Source organism: Antechinus flavipes, chromosome 1, assembly GCF_016432865.1.
Source record: "Antechinus flavipes isolate AdamAnt ecotype Samford, QLD, Australia chromosome 1, AdamAnt_v2, whole genome shotgun sequence".
Classification (NCBI taxonomy): Eukaryota; Metazoa; Chordata; class Mammalia; order Dasyuromorphia; family Dasyuridae; genus Antechinus; species Antechinus flavipes.
Genome location: NC_067398.1, coordinates 648262601 through 648271708, shown reverse-complemented (window position 1 = coordinate 648271708; position 9108 = coordinate 648262601). Strand labels below are relative to the sequence as shown.

Sequence of the window (9108 nt, the reverse complement as noted above, 5' to 3'; positions counted from 1 at the left end):
GATTCAGCCATTCTGGAGAGCAATTTGGAACTATGCTCAAAAAGTTATCAAACTGTGCATACCCTTTGATCTAGCAGTGTTTCTACTGGGCTTATACCCCAAAGAGATATTAAAGAAAGGAAAGGGACCTGTATGTGCCAAAATGTTTGTGGCAGCCCTGTTTGTAGTGGCCAGAAACTGGAAACTGAGTGGATGCCCATCAATTGGAGAATGGCTGGGTAAATTGTGGGTATATGAATGTTATGGAATATTATTGATTTGTAAGAAATGACCAGCAGGATGATTTCAGAGAGGCTTGGAGAGACTTATGTGAACTGATCTGAGTGAAATGGGCAGAATCAGGAGATCATCATACATAGCAACAAGAAGACTATACGGTGATCACTTCTGATGGACGTGGCTCTCTTCAACAATGAGATGACTGAAACCAGTTCCAATTGTTCAGTAATATAGAAAGCCATCTACATCCACAGAGAGGTCTGTGGGAACTGAGTATGGACCACAACATAGCATTTTCACTCTGTCAGTTATTATCTACTTGCATTTTTTGTTTTCCTTCTCAGAGTTTTTTTTTTCTTTTTAGATCCAATTTTTATTGTGCAGCAAGATAACTGTATAAATATATATATATATATATATACACACACATATTGGGTTTAACATATATTTTAACATATTTAACATGTATTGGATTACTTGCCATCTAGAGAAAGGGGCGAGAGGAAGAAGGGAAAAATTTGGAACAGAAAGTTTTGCAAGGGTCAATGTTGAATAATTACTCATGCATATGATTTGTAAATAAAAAGCTTTTTAAAAAAATAAAAAATAAAGCAAAGTTATACAGAAAGTAAGTATCAGAGGGAGATTTGAACCAAGAGCTACTAATTTCAGAGTCAGGATATTCTTTCTACTATATCTGGGTTAGTTTCCTGAGAAGGCAGATTTTTTTCCAAGGGTATATTCACATAATTATCATTCCCTTTGATAAATTCAAAAATCACAACTAAGAACTCTATGCTTTCTGTTTTGTTTTTGCTTTGAAATCTTTTATATACTTCACTATTACTATGAAATATAAGTTGGAAATTCAGGGAAGTCTCTGCTTATATTAATTTATTTACCATAATCTTTCTCCAAGCAAATTGTATGCTCATTAATAATATGTCTCTGACAGATTTTGGCTAAAAATGCATCATGAACCCTGTTTTTCTTCCATATATTAGAATTCTACATAATATCCGGGATTCAATGCACCCAATTCAATACATTATTTTTTAGTGTAAGTTATATAACATCCATATTAACATCATATGAAGTGCTATAACACAACACAAAACATCATTTGATAGAGTTGCTTCAGTGATTAAATGTCTAAATTTTACATGGAAGAAATCATATGTATATAGAGCAATAGCACCTACATACCGGTGACACATGAATTAATGCTATTTTGGGGTCCTCAGGAATAATTAGAAAATATTTTCCAATTTCCAATTAGAAAATGGAATTGGTAAAATACTCCATTCTATATTATATCTTACATTTAGGAGCAATTTCTCCCTAAACGCATGACTTTGGAATAAGCTTGCCTCATCAAAGAGTATTTATGTACTATGTATTTATGTATCTTAATGAAGTTTATTTTTTAAAATGTGTCCTTAAAACCCCAGAGATCTCAAGAAGATAAGAAAAAGAGGGATAGGTCTGTGAACTCTCAGATATGCATTTGACTTGGGCATATATTGGCTATTTGGTCATCACAGGGACCTCTAGGCTGAAGGTCAGTTTATGGGGAGGGAGATGGCAGATTCATCCCCACATGATTTATGTAGATCACAATACTCCAGGTGATTGATGGGGTTACTAGCAAGCCAGTTTCAGAAGCAATCCTAAAACAACTTCCTACCTTTGCTTTTTACAAAGAAAAGGTTGTAACTTTGACATAATTCAGTAATGTTTTATAGTTCCCAGAGCTTATAATACAATGATTACCTAAATGGATTTAGGATTACCTAAATAAAATAATTAAATTTTAATTTGGGGAAATGAGAAAACTCTATTGGCAGTGTAAGAATATGAATTAAAAAGTGGATAAGTCATAATTGCACAGGTGAGTAGGGAAACAGTAGAAACTCTAATATCCTAATGTAATTCACTTTATCTCTACATAACTGGACTGCTTCTTGATGAAGGCCTTGGAAATGACCTTCACACATGCTATTTTGGGGAAGAGACAATAAGTGCTTTTATTTAAGGAGTTTAGAACTTTCCCTTAGTACATTTTCTAGCAAGCAAAGGAAGAAAATCTCTGCAGTTTTCAAAAATCTTAGTAAACATATTCTTATGTACATTATAAAAAGAGATATAGCAATAACAAACTAGGCGTGCAATATATTGTAGTATTCACAATTTAACTGATCCTGCCATGGTTCATAAGCAAATAACAAGAAACCATTAAAAATAAAGAAAAGAAAAAAACAAACATCATTCCATAATGATATTTCAATCAGCACATACCAACATATGTAGTTATAGCCAAAATATAAATTAGACACATATACATTGGTACAGTTTTCTTGAGATATGTAATCATGTCTTCTGCAATATTCTTAGTTCATTGACTTGTCAACTTGCCCAAGCCCTCAACTACTTGATATAAATTTCTTTTAATCAATCTATGCTCTTGTTGGTTTCCAGAATACCAAGATTTCTCAGGAAACCTTGCTGAAGTTCTTGACAATAATCTGAAGCTCCATATCATCTTCACCTTGCTTCTGACCCGTCCTAATTACGTTTTAAAGAGGGAAAAGTCCTGGGCTGTATTCTCAGAAGGAGAAGGAACTCTTAATTAGCTGAAAGAATTCTGAATATAATGAGTCCATTTCAGGCAGTGATCTCAGAGGGACCCTTTGTAGACACAAGTGTGACAGGAGCTCCACAGTGGCTCTCTACAGACTTCTGAAGGGCAGATTGGAGTCACAAATACATGTGGGAGCGGAGCCTTATCATATTCCTTAACCTCTGGGATATTAAATGTTGCTGAGAATGGATCTCCCTAAAGGGGATCATTCTTCCTCCCTCTTGGTTTAAGCTGAAGTCTTATTTGGTTCCCAGCTGAAGAGCTAATTTGCTCTTGTGTATTCTTTGGTACAAGCTAATCTGTAGAATTTCTCCAACTTCTGTTTATTGTTTTATTTGGATAAGTGGGTTGATTTATAATTGCTTATGATAGTCTTTTATATGACTAGCATTTGATGGAAAAGAACTAAACTTGCAATTATTAGCTGAGGGCTACCCTCATTTCCTCACTTAAGAGTAATATCCTAGAAAAATGGCTTTTGTTTTGAACCCTAAATATCATATCCCTAGAGATATTTTTTCTAATTTATAGCATTTTATCTTTCCACATGCAACAATGATTTTCAACATTCATCTTTGCAAAACCTAGTGTTCCAAATTTTTCTCTTTCTTTCTGTCCCCTTCTCTAAGGCAAAAAAACAATCTGACACAGGTTAAGCATGTGGAATTCTTCTAAACATATTTTCATATTTGATGAGAGCAAAACCAGACAGCCCTGTAAAGTTATGTAAAATCACCAACAAAACCTAATATAAACTTAAATGGACTTACATTCTCTGGAACCAGGAAGAACTTCCAGAGAATGAGTCTTTTCATGTACCAACCTAAATGGTCCCACACCCTCTGGAACCAGGAAGAAGAATATCCAGAGAATGTACTCTTTCATATACAAACTTAAGTGGTCTTGCCTATTCTGTTCTATTGTTCTATTTCTGTATAAAGTAGGTCTTCAGAAAATGTCTCTTTGCAAAAATCAATTCTCTCTTGAGAATGATATTGCCCGCCAAGAGCATTCTCTTAGTGTCTTTCTAACAATAAAAGCCTTTTTATCACAGCCTTTTAGTAAGTGAATTTCTTTCACTAGGAGCCTGTCCGAGTCTTGGAGAAGAGGATCGCACACCCATCCCTGCCACATCTCTCCTTCACCACCCTACCCTCATCAATATTCACTAGAGATATTTGATGGGAGACAGACAGATATTATTCTATACCACATAGAAATAAAGAAGTTTCCCAGCTTTCAATGGTCTTGGACCTTACCTACTCCTCCCCTAGCCAGTACCTCGGATATAACTTCTGTAAAGGAAAGTCAGACCACAGATCATATCTATTCACACTACTTGGGAGCCCTCCCTATGTATTTAGACAGACAGATACACACATCTTAGAACATTGCATCAGAGCACTTCTGAAGTCGTAGCTAAATGGTAGGCTTGCTTTAGCCAGGACTTAGCCAAGAGGCATACTAATAATGGACCTCTGTCTTTCCACCTTCTGAAACCCCAAAGTGCAAGTCTATAGAAAAGTTTAGCCTTCTCTCAAACACTAACACAAATGAGGTAAAATTGTGGCATTGGTCCTAGAAGAAATGCTACATGGATGGGATTTTGTTCTGCTTAACTATGTAAATTTGTTACAAGGGTTTTATTTTTCTTGCTTTTTTCCCCCTTTTTGAAGAGGAAAATGGGAAGGTTTGAAAAAAATAAATGTCACACATGTTGGTTCTATTAGGTCTTCTATTCAGGATTCTTAGCATGTCCAGCAAGGTGTAATTAAACATTGAGGCTACAGGTCTCCATAAGTGTGCTAAGGTATAGTTCCAGATTTAATGATTTCTCCCCAAACCAACATTTCCTGGAATATTTTGATCAATGACAAACATTAAACACAAAATTAAACACCTACTATATGCCGAGTACCATATGAGCCAAATGGCAATGGGATACAAAGTCAAAATTGACCTTACCCTCGAGGAGTCTGCATTTTAATTGATATGATATATTAGCATATATTAGCTATATTAGTTAATATTACATATTAGCATAAATGTTTACATAATTTATGTAACATGAAATATATTTATATACATAATATGTATTCATACTATTGGTGTTATAAACAGGTATGGCTTGTGTATGAATATTTAAAAAAATATACAATTCCATAATATATATCCATATGTGGCATATACATGTATATAATGTTGTACCCATACAACAGTTGTCCAGTACAATAATATATCTGTAAACACGAAAATGCATAGAAAGTCATTTGGGGAGAGAAGGAGCTTGAAATCAGGAAGGACTTGGTTTTCAATTAAAAAAATTAACTTAATGTTAATAGATATTAAAAAATAATTTTAGAGGATCTCTACCACTGTGGAAAAGTTTAAGAATCACTGAGGTAGAAGGTGGTGCTTCATCAGGAATTCCAAGAGGTTGAAGGGAGGAGAGAGGCAGCCAGCTCCCCAGCATGGAGACAGGGGAAAGAGAGAATCCTTTGTGAATTGATGATGCCAGAGTGATTTTGCCACTGAGTTTATACTTAGAATAATATGTAGGAAGACTAAAAGGTAGAAAGGTGCCAGGCTGTGAAGAGATTTACCTATGTTTAATTCTGGAGGTAGGGAGAAAGTTTATTGTGAATGTGGGTGGGTAACATGATCAGACCTGCACTTTAAGAAAAACACTTTGGCAGCTTTGGATTGGTACAGGGAAAAGGTTGAAGGTACAAGACCAAATTGGGGATATTGCAAAAGTCTAGGTGAGAGGCCTTCTGGCAGGGAATCTACATGCAGAAAAACATTTCTCAAAGAATAATTCAACACTGTGGAAATTCAGTGGTTTTTGATTGGGCACGCCTATTCATATTAGGTAAAAGTGTCTGTGGCACCCAGGATGTTGCTTATAAACTCCCTCTCTCCTCCAGAATTTTTTTTAAACAACATACTTCTTTTGACTAGTAAAAAAAAAATTTTTTTCCTTTGATCATCTTGAATTCAATTCAGATCAACAATTCAATTCATTAAGAATTTACCAGAGGAAACAAGAAGGGAATAAGCATTTATTAAGTAGCTGGCATTGATCATCATGTAATGTCAGAGAAACTGAGCAAGATAGCGATTAGAGAACAATTTAATAATTTATTTAAAAGGGAGAGATTTACTGGGACCAAATGGATCTATGGTTTGGTCCCAGGGCTGAATGAGACTATCGTTTCCAAGAATCCAGCCCTGAATGTCAGATACAAGATTCGTTTATAGAATCAATGACATAATGGGGGAGGAACCTGGATGGGGATGACCAAATGGGGGGAGGCACCTAGGATGACATAATGGGAGGTACTGGAGAGGCTCCTGATATTCTAATGATGTCTAAAATGAATAAAGACCTTTATCCCATCAAACATTAAGAGGGAATTAGCCTAAGGTCTAATTCAGGGGTCCTCATAATATGGCGGGCCAGATGCGGCAGCTGAGGATGATTATCCCCCTCACCCAGGGCTATGAAGTTTCTTTATTTAAAGGCGCACAAAACAAAGTTTTTGTTTTTACTATGGTCCGGCCCTCCAACAGTCTGAGGGACAGTGAACTGGCCCCCTATTTAAAAAGTTTGAGGACCCCTGGAACCTTTATCCTATCAAACATTAAGAGGGAATAGTTATAACCTGAGGCAGAGTAACTGAATAGGACAATTAGGGAAACTGGGTTAGGACATTAAAAGAGAACTGTGGCACAACAATCACTTTACAAATATCTTATTTGATCCTCACAACAACTCAGTGAAGGAAGCATTTGTAGGGCAGGAGGTCGGGATGGGGATGGAAGAGAGGAGAGAAAAAAAGAATAAGCATTTACTGAATTTATTATGTGCTGAGAACAGTGGAAGACATTGAGATTATAAAGACAAACAAAATTATACTATGTTCAAGGAACCCACATTCTATTTGTGGAAAATAATTTTTACCAAGAAAGTTAAGCACAAAATACATCAAAGTGATTTCCAGGGCCAGGGCACTAGCAACTGTAGGAATAGGGTTAGACTTGTTATAGAAGATTATCACCTTCTATCACCTTTCAGTTGAGGTGAAAGCTCAAAGTGGGGAGAATGTATTCGAGGCAGTATTCAGCCCTGGTAAAAGCATGAAGAAGAAGAGGGAATATAATGTACACAAAATATCAGGCAAGCCAGTTTAGCATAAAGATACAGTGTATGAGGGAAGGTAATAAATAATAAGCTTTTAAAGGAAGAATGGGGCCAGACTATCAAGCACTTTAAAAGTCAAACAGAAGAATTTGTATTTGATCTTAGAGTCAACAGGGAGCCACTAGAGATTTTTGAACAGGGGAGTGATATGGTCAGAACTGACCTTTGGGAATATCATTTTAGTAGTGATGTGGAAGTCAAGACCCAAATGTCCCATAATCATTATGAAATGCCTTTATAGTCATGGAATGAAATACCTCTGATTGCACTTCTTTCTTTGTTGTTAATAAAAAGACAATATTTAAATATATCAAATAGAGGTCTGTCCCCTGGAATTTATAAGGAAAGATATGTGGTCCAAAAGGGAGTTTGGCTCTGAATTCACCTGGTCTAAGTTTAATCTAAGGTAGACCTGATCCTTAAAAGAAAAGGGTCTGGAGTAGTGATGAGTATCCACCCTGGAGTCAGGAGGACCTGAATTCAAATGGGCCCAGACACTTAACATTTACAAGCAGTGTAACCTGAGCAAATCACTTAACCCTAATTGCCCCTAAAATGAAATAAGAGGGTCAAGTTTCTCTTATTTTTTCTCTCCTCATTGCCCCCACCTCAGAAGTCCAGACATTTCTAAAACAAAACTTAAATATGGCTTCTGTCTAGGAGCTCCTCTAAAAGTGGTTAACAGGGTCCATTGTAAAAAAAGTACTCAGTGGTTCTCAGTTTAGCAGAACATAAATATTAAAGTTAGAAAGTCACAGAAAAGATTAGCATGGCTATTGCATTAGTATGTCATGAAAGGCATATGATTTATAATAGAAGTATCAGGTATAGGACAATGATTTATTTTATTTACTATTGTAAATAATACATTTTAAAAAACCTTATAAGCATTAACAAATACAGAAGCACAAAATAATAGTCCCTGACATATATTATACTCTTTCCAAAGGCAAAGACAGCTTTGTAGTGTTCCTGAGTTAGATAATTCATTTTTGTGAATTATCCACATGGCCTGCTCAGCCTGGGCAGGCTTGAACTTTTTATTATTATTATTATTATTATAGCTTTTTATTTACAAAACATATGGATGGATAATTTTTCAACACTGACTCTTGCAAAACCTTCTGTTCCAACTTTTCCCTTCTTTCCCCCCACCTCCTCCCCTAGATGACAGATTGTCTAATATATATTAACTATGTTAAAATATATGTTAAATCCAATATATGTATACATATATATACAGTTATCTTGCTGCATAAGAAAAATTGGCTCCAGAAAGAAAGAAAAAAACTGAGAAAGAAAAGAAAAACGCAAGCAAACAATAACAGAAAGAGTGGAAATGCTATATTGTGATCCATATTCATTTCCCATAGTTCTCTCTCTGAGTATAACTGACTCTCCTCATTACTGAACAATTGGAACTGGTTTGAATCATCTCGTTGTAAGAGAGCCACATCCCTCAGAATTGATCATCATATAGTATTGTTGAAGTTTACAGTGATCTCCTGGTTCTGCTCATTTCACTTAGCATCAGTTCATATAAGTCTCTCCAGGGCTCTCTGAAATCACCCTGCTGGTCATTTCTTACAGAACAATAATATTCTATAACATTCATATATCATAATTTATTCAGCCATTTTCCAGTTGATGGGCATCTACTCAGTTTCCAGTTTCTAGCCACTACAAAAGGCTTTGAACTTTCTTTGTCTTCCTTCTGCTTGCATTTTTGTTCTTTAGTGTTTCAAGTCAGGGGGCAATTGGCATCTGATTTGGAAATTTCTTGAGGCTTGGAAGTCAGGAAATATCTAATTTTCATGCTCGTTGGTCATGGGTCTATGTTCAGATAAGAAAATAGGAAACAGAAAGATGCAATAAAACTCAGCTTAAGGGCAAGCTTATATTCTCCTGGTTATTGCTGCAAAGATGGGTGGAGGAATCCCTTCCTCTTCCTCTCTGGAAGTCCAAGGAAGAGAAAGGTGAGAAGGGTGCCAAATGCAGTAGTAGTTCCTTTTATTGCCCAAGAGATTGTTTTTTTCCATATTCC

The 9108-nt window shown here is 35.8% G+C and overlaps 1 non-coding gene across 1 annotated transcript; it reads left to right on the top strand.

The window, feature by feature from the left end:
* The first annotated feature begins 7776 nt into the window (after positions 1 to 7776).
* Positions 7777 to 7886, top strand: LOC127546079 (U6 spliceosomal RNA). Its single transcript, XR_007949940.1, has one exon. It is a non-coding gene; the product is annotated as a U6 spliceosomal RNA (small nuclear RNA).
* The last annotated feature ends 1222 nt before the right edge of the window (positions 7887 to 9108 follow it).